This window comes from Temnothorax americanus, unplaced genomic scaffold, assembly GCF_048541705.1.
Source record: "Temnothorax americanus isolate GAGA-0224 unplaced genomic scaffold, ASM4854170v1 Scaffold4, whole genome shotgun sequence".
NCBI classification, from domain to species: Eukaryota; Metazoa; Arthropoda; class Insecta; order Hymenoptera; family Formicidae; genus Temnothorax; species Temnothorax americanus.
The window spans coordinates 4,299,458-4,316,993 of NW_027509547.1; the positions used below are offsets into that span (position 1 = coordinate 4,299,458).

The following is a 17,536-nucleotide window of genomic DNA, read 5'->3' on the forward strand; positions in this document are numbered from 1 at the left end:
TCGTCGTCGAAAACGAATAAACGAAACGTCGCAGATACAGAACGGATCAGCTATGTACAAGTCAGGTAACGTCGCGACGCATTTGATTAAAATTTGATTCGTTACCCTCCTATCAATGTCTGACAATCATATTGCAGCCTCGATTGCAGCGTGGCCAAATCCGTTCGGCGTTCGTAAATCATTGAAACTTGCTCGATCGAAATCTGCTATACGGGCAAACGACAAAGTGACGATTATATTCTTGAGTCTCGTGTTCCGCGAACGTTTATTTCTGATTCGTCTATTTCTCAACTCGCGTACATTTGTCCGCGTTATTAGACGAGATGGCGATTACGCGATGGAAAACGGGAGCGTGTATTATTTTAATATTCAATGTATAAAAAGTATAAGAAGGCGTAGCTATACGAGCGCGCGGACAGGTGTAGCCGGTGTAGCGTCGCGTCGTCGCGGCGCGGCGTCCTGGTAAAATTGTCCCTGACGCGTGAAGTTGGTAGCGCGATTTGTGAACGGCGAACGCCCGGCTTAGATGCGTCCGTTGCGTTTGCGATACGTCGCGGTGTCGAGTGACTCCGGCTCGTAAGTTATCGCTCTTTCCGCGTTGTTCGTTGCAAATGGTTGCAAAACGGAGCGACATACGGCGTCGTGTGCGTTCAACGTCGGGAGTGCCGTGTAAAGTGACGCGCGAGCATTATAATAGGCGAGCTAATTTCAGTGTTTCCGCGAGTGCCACAGTGCAACGACGGGATCTGAGGGAACTGAGGGGAGGAGGAGGCCTGGGAGGCATCGGGCGACGGCGGAGCAACCGTAGGTGAGTCTCATTTGTCATTTGTATTACGTATTTATTACGTTATTATGTATTATATTATACATTATGCTAGAATGTCAGATTATGTGCGATTCGTGATTTTGCCATTTGCGCGAGATTCGCGAATAGCACGGGCAGATTCGTTAAATTCGTGCCAATTTTCCAGCAGAGTAATTTTTCGATGAAAGATCGCGAATATCAAAGAATCAGTTAATTCGCTTTGATTTGCGTATAGAGCTGTACCAAACGAATCAACTATATACGAATTGCTAACAACCGAATGACGAATTTCGCTGCAAATCGCGAATTGCGAATTACACACAATAGAATTTTAGATATTACATTTACGAGAATGAGGGAGAAAGATATTTTTACTCGTGTTTTATAAAATTTTATGAAACTTTATATTTGAGAAAATAATTCTTTCGGACAATACGTATACAATCGTTTTACCAAGTATCTATTTGACAGTCGGATGAAAGACGCGCGCATTGATTACTTTTTCAGATTATTATTCGGATAATTATTTTGGACTACCCTAATTCGGATATGTATATCTTTATTTTGCAGATGAGAGCGTCGAGAGCGAGAGATGCCGCAACTCCGCTGCTGCGCGTCGTACCGGTGAGTCAAATTATATCCTTTTATTTTCGGTAATGAGTCGAGGAGATGCGAGAGTAACGTATACGATTATAAGTACGAGTCGAATACCGTGCTTGTGCGTGCCGTATATACACGTTGCTCGGATTGAATGAACGCGAGCACGGGAAAAGCACGTGTGCGAGGTAGCGCGCTGCGAGGCTTGTTCGTTTTGCTATCAGGTAATCTCAGGCCGAGGCGCGCGGCCTTCGCGACCGGCCGGCATCGCAGGTGGTGAACCCGCGCGAAATTGAAATTGATTCCGCATCGGTAATAAGCGGCTCCCTGCGGTCCCGGGGGGGTTCCACGCACAGTGCTGTGAACAGCCCCCGAGCCCCGAGGTCGCCGCCGAGATCGGCCCACACGTACGCCACGGCCGCGCGCAAACGATATGCGCACCTCCTATGCAGGTGCAGGCGGTTAACGAGCCGATCGAGATGCTTCTCTCTCTCTCTCTCTCTTTCTCTCTTTCTCTCTCCTTCCGTTACTTTCGCGACGTTACAGCTACAGTCTCTCTACGATTTTCGGACTCGTGTATGGAGAAATTGTATACGTCCGTATATAGTTGGGGAAATTCCATCTCGTGGAACGTGCAAGCCACAAATTATATTCGCGGAAAAGATATATTTTCTTAGAAATTATTGTCACACGTTCACCGTTGCATACCTTCGAGCCGTTACTTATATTTTCTGAAATAAATAGCGAAAATAAAAGAATACGTTTTGCAATAGGTATTACTGCGACAATGCAATCGTATAACGCATACTGAAACAACTGCAATAAATTTTTTATTTTAAGGGTGAGAAAAGAATTAAATTAATATGAAGTTATTAACTATATTATGGTTCTTTCTCTCTCTCTCTCTCTCTCTCTCTCTCTCTCTCTCTCTCTCTCTCTCTCTCTCCGAATGGTATGGATATTAGCTCATAAATCATCAACTCTCACTAAAAATTTTTCAAGCATCGAAGATTGATTAGTTATGTTGCGCGACGATACCTGCTTTCTCGTAAGTTTTCCTTGGTTGATCAATTCCCGAATGCGCGAAACCGCGTTCTTTGTGCCTCTCTATGCATATATCGCTCCCATCCGCGTGTGCGAGCGCGCACATAAAAAAGGAAATCGTAAGGATGGAAAGGAAGGGCGGGAGAAGACTGTCTCGCGATTGCGTTCACGTAGCCGGATGTATTTCTCGTCGTAAACAGAGAAGGGAGGATCGCCGGTGATCGTCCTCTCGACGAAGAGAGGATTTATCCTTCGTCGATTTACAATGCTTTATGGTGTCGGTCTCGCTGCCTCAACAAATAATTGCCAATTAAACGTCCCGCGCATCGATCGTCCTTGTTGCCAATTGCGAGAAAATAGTGGATATCCTTCTATATCAAGGGACCGCCGATTTCTCTATCTTTTTTTTTGTCAGTCTTCAGTACACCCCATCGGTGGATATTCGCGCGTGAATACGAAACGCGATATTCTCGAGCATATTTTTGTCATTTACATTTTTTTATTTTTTCTTCTTTATATTGATTATAATCTTTTAATTGTACAACCATCAGCACTGTGTTATATAATGATTAAATAATAATAAAAAAAAACATTTTATTTTTAACGCGCGCGTATAATAAAATATACTATAAATAACATAAATTTTTAACACGAAAAAGAAGCATTAGCAAATAATTAGTGTAATAATTAAATCATGAAAAATGATCGTGATGATCGAATATATACGGTATTGCGATGAAAAATCTGACTATATATACTTTTATACAAACGACATTAAAATTAAAATCATACCGCTGGTTGGATTAATTTGAATTCGTACAGAATTAATATAGAATCGTATAGAAACTTTTCAAATGCATCATAGAATCGATATTGCAATTTCCGACGATTTTCTTTGTACGTATGCATCGTTAGAGAACGTAAGAGTTCGCCGACGTATAATTGACAACAAAATAAATTTCGGAACAGTTTCATCGCTATCTCGCTACCAGTATCCACAATTCCTCTCCCTTCTCTTTCTCGACGGGCCCGACAAGAGACCGACGAAAACGCCCCCGTTTCATTGTCTACCGGGTCGTTCGAATGGAATACAATACTTGGCCACTGCCTAACATGAATAAATGTATTTACGATTTGACGTAGGTGTGCCCGCATGCACCTACAAAAAAATTCGAAACGAATCTGCGGTCGTGGATTCCGCGGGCGGAACGGGGAAAGAAAGGTGACGTCAAGCCATCCGCCTTCCTCGAGGAGAACAGAGGAGTTCGCAACTGGAGAACGAGTTTCCGACAAAAAATTCGATATCGACAGCCCGATCTCTTTGATCTGACGAAATTAACTTTAATCGCTCGACATTTGCTTCGCGCCGCGGTACATTTGCTATCTCGAAGTCCACTAAATAGGCGTCTAATCGATTTTTCATTGTTCCCCTGCCTTTTCATTTTAGATTTCATTGTACGTTCTGCAAAAACATTCGTTCCCTTGCTCATATTGATGAAGATCAGAACGCGGAGCTTTCCGTTCGCGTTAATTTTGTTTTTCTCGAGTGAGACTGAATAGTTTTCGCATGCTTCGATCGAGTTTCGATTCTATAGTTTATTATAGTTTATTATAGTTTCTCGTACAGCAGATATAAATAAATTCGTCGACCTGGTCAATACCATTTGTCTCTCTTGAATCAGAATTGTCTCTGCGATTAAATTTCAAAGCTTGCAAAATACAACTCATTTAATTAAATAAAATACTGTGCATTATATTAAATATCGACATAAGAATTAACGATTTGATTTTAATGGTAATAAAAATTAATCTGTTAATTAGCAAACAGACTAAAATCATTCTTACTATGTAATACTTTCTCGATAATTTAATAATTCAGATTCTTTCGAATCTAAATTATTCTGAATTATGAAAGAGAGAGTTTACAGACATAGCTCCATTTATGTTATTTATAATATGGGACAAAATTATAGATATTATTAATTTTAGGAATAATATCATGAATAAAAAAATTATACATATTTTTAATTGGGGATATGAATTAGATTTCAAATTATCTGGAATAGACAAATATAATTATAATTATATTAATCTGCTTTTCTAATATATGCATGTCTAAGGCGCACAATTTGATTGATGAAAATGAATAACTAAATAAAACTAAGATGTGAAAATAGGATATCCAATCTTACACCCCGAATCAACCGATAATCGTAAGGTATGAGCTCAAAAATATTTCTTGGATTAACGAGCAGAGGAACGCGTTTTCATTTTTGGGGAAGAATGCGTGAAGCCGCAGTGTGGCTGACAATGTATATGCCATGGCTCTTTCTCTTCGTTCTTTCGCGGCGTGTCGAGTAGGGAGAAGATACTCCGAAAGTTTATGGCTGCGGAAAGGAAGTGAAGGAGATATATACACGCCACGCTGTGAACGCGCGCGGGGACTTGCGACGTTGTGCATACATATATACGCGCGCAGGAAGGGTGCGTACACGCATTCACCAGGTAAATCGACGAATAAATATAATACTCCGGCGTGGGCGGCCATTGTTCGCACGCATAAAGTTGAAACGCGTGAGAAACCGACCGTAAATCGAAGATTTAGAAGTTAATGGTCAACCGAGACGCGCGAGCTCTTTTCATCCGTGAGAAGATCCACGGCGGTGTTAGAGCACTGCTCTCGGGCATTATTGTGCAGTCTGTTACAATTGTCACTGCGATTGTTCCACTTGCGTCGAAAGCAGCATTCGCCTTGTTATAAAAGTATTTTATTACAAGAAATGATACATATATTACCTTATCATATATTATTTTATATTTTTATAGCCTGTCCATTATTTAGCCATTTAGATAACTTTTAAAATAATCTAACATAGAAGTCTCGAGCACACAGATAAAACTTTACTAAAAATTTTAATTATATATTTATCACAAATTTTTTCATTGAATTTTTTCTATCTTGTATATATATATATATATATATATATATATATATATATATATATCCTATATATCCTATATATATATATATATATATATATATATATATATAGGACAGATATAATATTTAATATAATAATTGAATTATATACTGATTGTTCTTCACACATGTATAATAAGGGCTTGAATTACCGCGAACATTTGATTATCCCTTATTCCAGTCACTTTTGCACTTACATTTTTATGACAGAAACATATTTATAAAGATTCAGCTTTATAATCGAACAATCGGATGCAACTTCTCATGAAATGGCTATCACGCGCGAGTCTCCTTTCGCGTGTTTGCTACGTGGCCGTGGGTAGTAAAACCGTCGCAGTTTTTTCCTTTCTTTCCCCTCGTTGACGACTTAAGAGAAATCATTACACACAAAAAGTTAGGCATGATCGAACGCGAAAGCATTTAGAGTCATTGATAGAGCCGATGTTTTACAGATTGACCAAGTCCCAACCATTTCAGGCATTCGCGTTTCTCTCGCCACGAACATGCTATCCGTGTTTGGACAAAATCAGCAACGACCATGCGTGCAAACCGAGGGAATTCTGTTGGTGCTCAATAAATGTCGCGGAGTTTGACACACTCATAGCAAGATAATAGCAGATAATAGCGAGAGGGTATTAAAAAATGATATACATCTTAATAGACCACATTGAGCTTAGCGTAAATTGAATTCTGAGACAAAATGCTGATATTTTTTTATCTAAAGGGATTATGTACAAGCAATCTTATTTTCGCGAATTGATAAAAACGGTTATAATAATTTGAAACTGACCACCGTCTATCGATTTCGCCATTGCGATCCTCGACAATCTGTCTCTGGATGAAGAGCAACGGCGGATGGAAGAAATGCGGAGAAGCAGGCAGCTCTTTTAGAGCTAACGACCGATGGCTCTACATTATTTATATCTCGCCGGCAATCCACCTCGAGTTGCCACTACGAATCGGGAAAACGAAACGATTGTTTTATTACTCGTACTACGTCGGAATGACTCTGCCACGGCGGATAGAATTGCAGTTTATTGATCGCCGGGATGTACTATTTACGAAAGCATCTTCTTGTTCTCTACATACGGCCCGACGTCAATGAGCCTCTTGTAATGTAAATGTACATCAATAACGCTTGTAAGTTATTTTGACGTACATTTATATTAATTAGATAATTATATAGAAGATATGGAAACCGGACGGATGTTGGGCCGTGCAAATTATTTTTACGAATTTTTTCCCCACGTGTCACGTGTTGAAAAATAATATTTTATCGTAAACTTAACAAAAGTTAATAAGCCACAGAAGAAGAAAAGAAGGCTAAAGAATTAAAGAATTAATTACAATTCAGTGCAGAAATATCGTGAATATATTTACATTTGTAAAAAGGGTTTAAAGAATGAATCGATAATACTTTCCATTGAAAAATTAAGTTTCAATAAATTATTTGGCACATGTAAACGAATTCCGATATTATTTCGCTTAACGGATCGCTTTTAAAATACGCAGAGGATTTACGCCACTTTTAGTGCTGACCTAAATCTCGTATATAACTGATATATTGCATCCGGGTGATGAACTCGAATTTTCAAATAGACGATGGAATGACACGAAGCAAATCTCCATCTGACCTCTCCCAACGATTCAGTTATTTATTAGCCGAAATTTCTAGATTTTGGGCTCAGGTGCACTCACCCCTCGCGGATGTCAATCCACGTTAATCAAATTGAACACGCCGGATATATTATTGAATGTGGACGTCGTGCACACAGACTGTAGTCCAAATTATGCCCGTTTACGTATGAAATTCACACGAAGGTATTTCCGGATAAGGTAAAATAATATTTGATCTCGGTTGGCAACCTGGTTTATACCGTTTCATAATGAATAAAGCGAGCATGCAGCTCCAGATTTATCCTCAAGCGTATGTAGTTCTAAAAGTCGTTTAAAAGCACTTTTTTAAACATTAATATATATTACAGATATTTTGTTTTTTAATCCGTTTAATTCTTAATATAAATTAAACTGATAGCTAATTATTATAGTAACATAATAATATTGCATTGTGACTTTGTGACGATGCAAGATTGATTAATTCAAGCCTCTTATGTCTCAATTGTAGCAATTCGTTATGAATTCTTTTATAATTTGCCTCAAAATCAGACTTCGTTCTGTAAGACAGTATCGTGCTGTGAAGTAGAAAAATAAGAAGGCATTCGATTGTCAATTGCATCCAAGTAATGGAAGAACACGAATGTTGTATGGGAAAAGAAAAAAGAAGCAGACGAAAGAAGGGGAGGAGGACATTAAGCTGTATTTACGCCTGGCAAAATTTCGCGTGGGCGAGCGTCAGCAATTACGATGCGAGGAGCCGATGAGCAAAGTCGCCACCGCCGCCTTAACGAGCGGAGGGGGGGCTCTTCGAGCCAAGTACCCTCTTTCTCTTTAGCGTTGCCGATCGTAGTGTCTCGCGAATTTTAAGGGACACCTTTGTAGGAGACGACAGCCGCCGTCTCTCCCCCACACAGTTTTCCCGGTCGTTCTTGCCCAAAAGGAAGGCGTAAAGAGAGAGAGGGCGTGGGGCAGGAGGAAGGCAAGAGGAAGGAGTCATCCTCGGGAGCAGCAACCTGCGGACTGGCCTTTTTATCGCGCCGACCGGAGCCGGCTTTACGAGGAGTCCCATAACGGAAATTTACGGTTCTCCCTTGTCCTCCTCTCCTTCTTCGTCGGCCTGCGGGGCCTCTTCTCTTCGCGTCTTACGTCTCCTCTTTTCTCTATCTTTCTTCATCTCCCGTGAAGATCTCGTGGCCAATCTCTCGTCGCGTTTCGTATCTTCTCTTCCTTAACCGTGACATTTCCGAAGAATATATCTTCAATCGGGTGACGCGATCGGCGAAATTCTCCGTCGAGGAATCGGAAAGAATAAACACTGATTAATTGAACCCACCTGATTTGGTCGGTCACCTTGTGTGGTCTCGCGAGACGCGATGGATGGCATTCGAGATGACTTTAAAGACGTAATCGAATCTTAAAGGATGAAGGTCGATCTATGCTCATCAGTCGTGCGACAGTAACGATCAATAAAACGATCCTTACGCCCACGCTCTGTGCAAATCACACACACACATACACACGTACACAATATAGGGTTAACGAAAATTTATTTTTCTTTTTGATGTTCTTAAAGTGTTCTCTCAAAGGAGAAAAATATAAATAGATACGGATTATTTTAGGGAATACATCTGCGAATTATGAAAAATCATAATTTACTTCACTTCTCACATACTTCTTATTGTTTTTCTTGTAACATTGTTACTACTAAAACATTACTATTAATACAACGTGATGATATACTGGTTAATGCGGGTGTATATATCATTTGGAATAATATTCTTGTTCGCAATGGTAGCTAACTGCAAGGAGAGTGATTAAAGCTCACGCTAGCAAATAAGTATCTCCACGTTGAAGAGTGCCGATTGCTCGAACGGCCCCGACGGATTGGCAGTCACCTGCGGCAGCACCACACGGTGCATACGAGGAAAGGTGCATACGATATTCCGAGATCAGTATCTTCCGTGCCCTTCTTCATTCGTCCATTGGTCGGTAGACGCACGTCAGTGCGCGTTTTCGCGTGTCACCCGGCTGATATATTTCCGACTAATGACTGTGAGAGATAATTACGATCCCGTCGGCCAACGATTTCGCTTGCGTTCGGGATCGACGCGACGCCGTACCGCCGGCTGGATAGCTCTCCCCGTGCTGCCGTAATTCTCGATCGGCTCGATCGCGTCTGATCGCGCCCATTACGCCAGATAAATGTCTCACGCGTTGGTCGACGATCGCGCGAGAGAGAGAATCGCGAAACGATATAAAAGATATAAAAGAGTACATATCTGTACGCGTTGATGTACGTGTGCGCTCTTCGAGACGTCCCGCTGGCTTTCCCCTCGCAAGAAGCAAACGAAGTTGAGAGCCGTTTTCTCCGCGTGGCCCCGGCTGCGATTCGGTAAAAAGTCATTACGAGAAATAACGATTATGCGTTAGCATTAATTCCGCCGCGGCGACGCCAAGATACTTTGATACGATTTAATCAGCCATAATCACGCCAGAGAAATACGATATCGCGTTTAATAGCAATCGTGTCAAATGTTACTTGCTTCGTTATCACTAGATATAATTTCTGCGCGAGAAATATATCGATATTACTATATATAATATGATACACATATTACTATATCTTAGTATTATCGAGCAAGTGTTAATTATTTATTGTTGTTGCGTGACGATTTAGTACGATTTTCTCCACATTAATCTGCGTCAGAAAACATTATAATATATTTTTTTTTTACTTGTAACGATGTTTCTATTATAAATTCATGTCTATTATTATCTGGACAAGAGTGGATATTTTAATAAAACATAACAATCTCAAGTAGAATAATAATAATTTCCACATTAAACTGAATAAATCGTTATAAGATGCTTCAACCAGATGCAACGCAATTTTGCACTATTGCATCAACATCCGCCCGCTTAATTGCGTCGCTTTATTCCCGAAGAATTATAACGCACAGATCGCGCGAACGAGGATGAGGAATAATTAATGCCCGATACAGTATAATTACCGGTACTAATCCCGAGCATTTTAATCTCGGGCGTGGGTCGAAAAACTGTGCTAATTGACCGGCGCGCGCGTGTTAATAACTGAGTTTCGCGGCATATTAAGCGGATTATTCGCTATGAATAAGCGCATTATCGCGCCGCGAGTCTTGCGCGATCTTCGGGACTTTCTTGTCAGGTATTCTGAGGTCTCCGAGTCTCGCATTCGCCTTCCTGACTTTAAACGGCGGTATAAGCGTAAACGCAACAAAAGTAACGCAAAAACGCGACGACGAAGGTGGATTATCCACTGTGGCGATTCGTTATACCTCAACACTTTTACAAGTACTCAATGATCCTGTATCGAACTCGATGTTCCGTAATGCCGCCGATTACGATAGAAGCTATATAGAGAAGAAGCGGAGATAAAGGTACTATTATACAAATATTTAAAAACGTAAACTAATTTATTTTTTCTACAAATGTGTAGCGAATAAATTAATAGATTAATTGTGTGATCAAAATAGAAATTATAAAGAAAAAATATAAATCGAAATAAAACAAAATTAAATTTTTTTCAAAATTATATTGCTAACCAAATTTTGTATGTAAAAATTTATGGTTATATTGTTGTAAAATAGTTATAGAAGTTTAAAAATATAAAAAATATTACAATATTATTAGGAAGTATTTAAAAAATTTTATTAGACTAATGAAGAAAAAATAAAAAAAGAAGAATATGTGATACATATTATTATAAAAATGTTTAGCGCGCGTGTGTGTGTGTGTGTGTTAAGCTTATTATTTAAAAAATAAAGAATTAAGAATATATTGACAGTAAAACATACCGTTGCAGAATTTAAAAGACAGTTCGATAGACTTGTTTAAAACGATTGGCATTGCAACAAGATTAGAACAGCTTTAATAAAGATATAGTCGAAATATAGCTAATCTGGGGTAGGAAATGTGATTGTAAGAAAACTCTCGCGGGGAGATTGCTCGAAATGATTTCATCCGACAGATAACAGGCTCGTAAGAAGACATGGGCATAAGTTGGCTACCACGCTCGTGGTCGCATTCGTCGCGCGCGGTATCCAAAGTTATCGAACACTTATAGCTCTCCTTTACAATTAATATTTTTCACGCCGGGAACTCGTTTCTCGCTTCACGGCTACCTCGTTTTCTCGGCGCGAACATTTTGTAAGCGCGGCTCGTCCCGTAGCCCGGAGACTTCATATCCGAGGCCGATCGCGTTCGCGTGGCGTGACGTGCTGTGCCGTGCTGTGCCGTGCCGTGCAAAATTAGCCGGGTAATAGAGATAGAGCTTGTTGTATACGTGCGTATACACATGAGTACAGAGATATATCTGGGCGTAAGTACCACCGATCCGATACTATCGCGACCGCCTACGCGTAAAACGTTCCGGCGTTCCTGCATCGTCATATCGCGTCGGTGCGAAGATGGTTTTCTTTCGTTTTTCTTTTTTCGGGTACGTCACGCAGAGGCGCGTATTTCTCTTCGCGTCGTACGCAGCACCTGCCGATAGGATCGTTTATTTAACGGACGCGGTAAATTTGGCCTCGCGATGGCTATTAATCGATTACAATATCGCGACGCGCGATCTTCCTCGATGTCGTATCACTTTGCAGAATTGCCATGTCACCTGATGACACATGAAATGACATAATTTACTATCTGTGAGCAAACAGTTTATTTAATGATAAGCGCGCAAGTTAATGTAATTAAGGATATATATATATATATATATATATATATATACACACACATCTTTAATTATATTAACTTGATACTTGGTTTAAATAATTCTTAGGAGACATATATATATTTTTTTCAGCATTTAAATTAATAATTTTTTTAAAGAAAAATCTCGATAAAATATAATAGAGAAGTAAAAGTTTTAAATTAGATTAAACATTAAGTTGATTACACGACGATTAAACACATCGCTAAACTTACAATTAGCTTAATAAAGTCGCCGCTTCAAGGCTCGGATCAAGCTGTGCGATATATAAATATCATTATTGATTGACGCGCGACGTTTAGTTATATCAAACGGTTCAAAGTCTTTGACATTCCGTGGAGTTTTTCCATGCGACGCCGCGCCGCAAGGACCTAATAAATGGAGAAGTGCTTAGCACACACACACATGCGTGCGAAAGACCGGATGCCTCGAGGTCGTCGTTGTAAGAAAAGTTGCGCACACGCGTTGCGTTGATGCGCTTCCCTCTGCACTCGCGCGTGTTTCTTTTTCGCTAACTCGCGCAAACGCGCCATATTTTTCTCCCGTATCCTCTTTCACGCTCGAACTTGTCTATTGTTGGTTTCCGGTCTCCAGCTTCTCTCGTAAACTGGTTTTTGTCGCGATCTCTAATGCCATATGTTATGAGACATCAAACGCACGGTCTCGATCGGCGTTCGGTCCGTATTTACCGTATAATAATCATGAACAGCTTACATGTTCCTTAATTCGCAATCTGTCTGGTTTTTATTTTATGAAAGTGTCCACACAATAATTTAAAATAACGCCTTTAACACGAGTGATATTTAGGTTGAAAAAGTTATAAAGATTATAATTAAGGATTGCGAGTTATCGGGAGTATAATGCCACGACTAATACGATATAATATATTGCGCTATGTTGAAAGAAATAAAAAATAAAAAATAAGCGATATTATCGGTTTAGTAAGAGCGTCAAACACAGAACACACACACACATATACACATTTTAAGATATATACGGAAAAAATAGTAAATTACATTTATCGAACTATTAGTTAATAAAATAATTAATGTTGTTTAATCATGAGAAATTAAATAATTTGTATCAGTTAAATGATACGAAAACTTAAAAAATACATTATGATGTTTGCACAATAAGTGATGTATAATTCCGATATATTTAAATCTGCCGTTCTCAAAAATTGTCGACTTAGCTTTTTTCACTAAATGTCGTGCATATTAAACGACTGCTTGGCAATGGTGTGCAAAGTTCGTCGCACCGTGTCTCATCGTCCGCTCGCAGTTGTAATTTACGAGCACATCGCGCTCGTTAATCTTCGCGCTCGCGCGATCCGCGTGAATCTGTGGATTTGCACCGCGGCTTGGCGTTCATTACTAGAAATTAAATGTTACCGCTGGAAGCGCCGATAATTGTAACGGTTCGACGCCTGTATATGTTTCAATTAGCGCTCTGCCGCGAATGCGCTCGTGAATCAAAGCAATCGAGCCATTCGCCGGATGCCTCGCACCCATCATCAGTGACGATTATGCGTTTCCGTTGCTCGCTCACAAGGATATTGATCCTTAATCGATCGATTATTACCTCAACATTGAGTATTGAACGTAGAGTGTCGTGAGTAGCTTTATCTTTTCACTAATTTTTCTCGACAAATTATAAAAGATTTATGTTTTTAAACTCTCCTTATAATTTCTCGACAAATTATAAAAGTTATATGCTTTTTATGGCATTATGATTATTGAATAAAATTGAATCTCGTATACAAGATAGAACTCGCGCGTCCGTCATATCATTTTGAAAAAAATCTAAACTGCAAACATAATTCTGGACAAATGCAACCCAATGAAATTATTTCCGGTCTTAATAACGTTTGGAGAGCGATGAGGTTGTAACGATAGTTATTATTATTACCTAGTATAACGATCGAATGACGGTGCCAATTCGCGGCAACGACGACAACTCATTTCAGTCCGAGCAGTATCTCGGTGAACGATCAATATTTTTCTGCGAGATAGACAAGTCGTTCCACTACGTAAAAGATTGAGAGAGATAGAAAGAGGGAGAGAGGAGCGGCGACCGAGCGGAGATGCGAACGGACGACGAACATATAGATCAGGAAAAGGACAGCGGAGAGGACTCCCTCAGAAGTGGGGAGGGGGGAGGGTAAAGGAAGCTGTAAAAAAATGGGACCGGTCCGAGAACCGTATAGAAAGCTGAGAGCATGGCAGCGGCGTGGGTGGAGCGGGGAGCGGTGACAAGTACGATCGCGGCCGGTTCACGTGGAATTGACGGAGGAAGAGGAGGAAAAAGTGGCCGGGAAGGAAAGAAGTATTATGAGAAAAAAGATCAGTGGGAGTCAGCGGAGAACCGATCAGCGAACGGCGTGGCGCGGGATGCGGCACTTATAATTTCTAATGCATCGTGCGAGCTTTTTTTGTCTGCGTCTCGGAACTGTTTTCCAACCATCGTCCGCAATAATTTATGTTCGCATTGGCGATTGCGCGTGTGTATGCGTTGAAAAAGCGAGAAAACGGACACAGGAATCGCGTCACGTGGTGCCATGCTACATCGCGGAGCGGGGCGGCCATTCGCGGAAAGGAAAGGCAGTGCCGACACGTCGCGTCGATGATGGAAGGAAATCCATAAATCGTCACAAAAGACTGTTGCCAATTCGATATTCCTTCGATTTTCTTCCACAACTCGATTTCACACGATGTGATACTTTGAGTTAACGTGCCTTGATTTCTTTGATGCTTTTGGTAGAGAGAGAGAGAGAGAGAGAGAGAGAAAGAGACTTAAAATAAATTAAATAATTAAAATTAGAAATACATATTCAATATTGTTTAAAGTTAGTGAGTATAAATAATGAACAGATCACACACACAAATTTAGAATAGTGCATTTGATAACAGAAGAAAACAAAAAATTTTTTATAGCTGATTGTTTATAGGTAGATGAAAGAAAATTAATTTAGATATTAGTAGCTCGTAAAAAAAATTTGCATTCATAAAGCATAAGTAAATTATAAAAGAGATTATACGAATTTCGCAAAAGTAAGATTGCTTGACAGCTGATATTCATGAAGTAGAATTATAACGAAAAGGAATGGGCGAAAGAGAAGCACGATTTGCCTCGTCGGCGTTTTTTCAAGGCTGTATGCTTGGTACCTTTTAGAGTATCATAGCATCATCACGTTCTCGCACAAAGATAACGAGGTGGTAAGAGTTACCTCTAGGAATGATATGAAGGCTGCAAAAATAAGAAACTCGTATATATCAGCGGATTCTTCTATATTTTAGTTACAATTTTGAAACCATGTCGTACGATAATGAGCATAATTTTGATAGCATATATATTATGTCGTATATATGCGATCTCTTCTTGTAATAATATTTTTATTTAGAAAATAAATATGTTTATCAAATCTTTATTAAAAATAGGATAATAAATTATATGTTAATCTAATAACAATACTATATTTCTATATACAATCTATGGAAATATATTGGAAATAAAATCTTTAAAATATAAGCACAGATCTCGTGCAAATGCGTCGGACTATTAATCACCTGGTATAGTATCATATTAATTAGTCTTCGAGCGCATAGCAAATAGACCGAACTATTCCGGTCGATAGGGCTGATATTCGCATTCGGATGGAGAGAACGCCCGGAATCTCGGCGTGGTCCGAATGGTTAAGAATCCGAAAACGGATTAATCTCATTATTGACGCATTTTCGTCCGTGTTACAGCGACTGTACCCATTACGGCACGCTCGCCGCAGCCGGTAGAGCGAGCTTGTGTATTTGAAAAATTGTGTCAGCAGATATTGTTATGGAGATAGTGCATCGGCAAGCCGATTATCCGAATATTCCTTACACGAAACGTCGATTATTCCATTACCGCTTATCCGCGATATTGACCGCGCCAAAAAGGATACGATGCGATGTACGTCCAGCGAACGCATAATGCGCGTATAATAAGGTGTAGAGCTGAAATTTCATTCAGGCGCGTGATGTAAACATCAAGCCGATCATCAATATGCATTCTCTGGATAAAGACTTAACACGATTTACAGTACATTTTGGATGCTGCGTTAGGCTTTCGACTTATTTCTTTGTATCAATTTATTAGTTCATGTTGATTATTGTTATTCTTTATTATGCAGAAAGAACGATTTTGCTGTAGTATCCAAAAATTTAACTATATACAAATCTAAAAATTTTGTTAGATCATTAAAATAATTATGTAGATTATATAGGGCACTCAAGCTAGTTGTTAGAATATTCAAAATTTGTTATTATCATTGCTTCGGCGTTTCATGTAATTATTTTGGTGATCCGGAAAATTATTTTCCGGAAACCCGGGAAACGTTGATTCTTCCGGGATCCCCCAGCGCCTGGCCCATGTCTGGGCTCCTACCCGGAAAGCGCTTTCGTGCATGCTTCCCCGGCTCAGTTGAGTTGTCTATTGATGCTGCGGTGGGATGGGGGACATCATCCCAAAACCCGCCGCTCCTCCAGCAGGGTGGTTTATACTGCGGGCGCGTGGTAAACCCCGTCCGCGCGCCCATCCACCCCCTAAAGGGGGAGAGGTACTTCATACCTATCACCTTTCTCCCGCTTTCATTTTTGGGCTACGTCAAGCGAAATCGAAAGGAATTGATGACCATAACCATACGACACTTATCTTGGGTCTTATAATAAATACCGGACATAATAATTATAATTCATCGTTAAAATATTATATACTATTTTTTCCAGAAGTTATATGGCACAAATTATACAATTGCTAACGGTGGAATTCTATTTTTCATAGTTCTAATAGCTTAGATAGGAAACTTCTATATAAATAGTATAACGTGTTTTAAATCCAATTACTAGATAAGTAATTGGATAAAAATATGGTTTTAATAAATGTGGATAAATTGTCGTAAACATTTCAAATGTGAGAATATATACGACATATTGACCGCTTTCGTTGTTTTTACGTCTACGAAGCGGAAGAAGCATGCATATCGACTATTTGTGAATTTGTTGGCAATTGGGTCACAGGCCACTCAGGCCTCAGGCCGGGTTATCAGTGTCTTCTCAATCGGGACGTATTTACTTTCCTTTTTCGTGCTACATCTTCGGTTGAGCATTTGGTATCCGCTACACATTCATAGATATTTCTGGCTATTAATAAATGTATATTAGGAAATGCAAAGCTATTTATATATGATATTACTTTGATAAGATATACGCACTCTCTCTCTGCTTAATTTTTTCTCAACTAATTTTTCTAATAATCTCACATAATTTAAAGAATTAAGAGCTAATATAGAAAAATGTGCTTTTTTATTTAGCTAGATTTAAAACAGTAAAAAAAATAAAATTTTGTCATGATAGGTTTGAAATAAATATACAACGAAAAATTATGGAGATCCTTTAGTAAGAAACAAGTAACGTGTATATATTATATTTCCATCATAGAAGTGCAGCAACATACAGGTTCTTGTTCTTATTTCGATGTACAGATATGCAGATTATAAATTCATGACAGTAGAAAAGAATACAAAGATGACATCGTGACAAAAAGAACGTAAGCCCTGGTTGTTAAAAGCCTTGAAATATTTACAGTATTGCAGTAGGTATCGCGAGTAGTGTTGTGCATTATACAAATAAATGCAAATATTCATCAAATAAGAATTTCTTTAATCAAATCTGTTTACGATATAAATAGGGATAGTTTTATCGATTGATCAAAT

General features: G+C 39.3%; 1 long non-coding RNA gene across 1 annotated transcript in view; it reads left to right on the forward strand.

The window, feature by feature from the left end:
- The first annotated feature begins 376 nt into the window (after positions 1-376).
- Positions 377-17,536, forward strand: part of LOC143902489 (uncharacterized) — a 137,362-nt gene continuing 120,202 nt past the window's right edge. The window contains exons 1-2 of the long non-coding RNA XR_013258390.1: positions 377-808; positions 1,376-1,429. This is a non-coding gene — a long non-coding RNA (uncharacterized LOC143902489). The remainder of the gene's footprint in view (positions 809-1,375; positions 1,430-17,536) is intronic.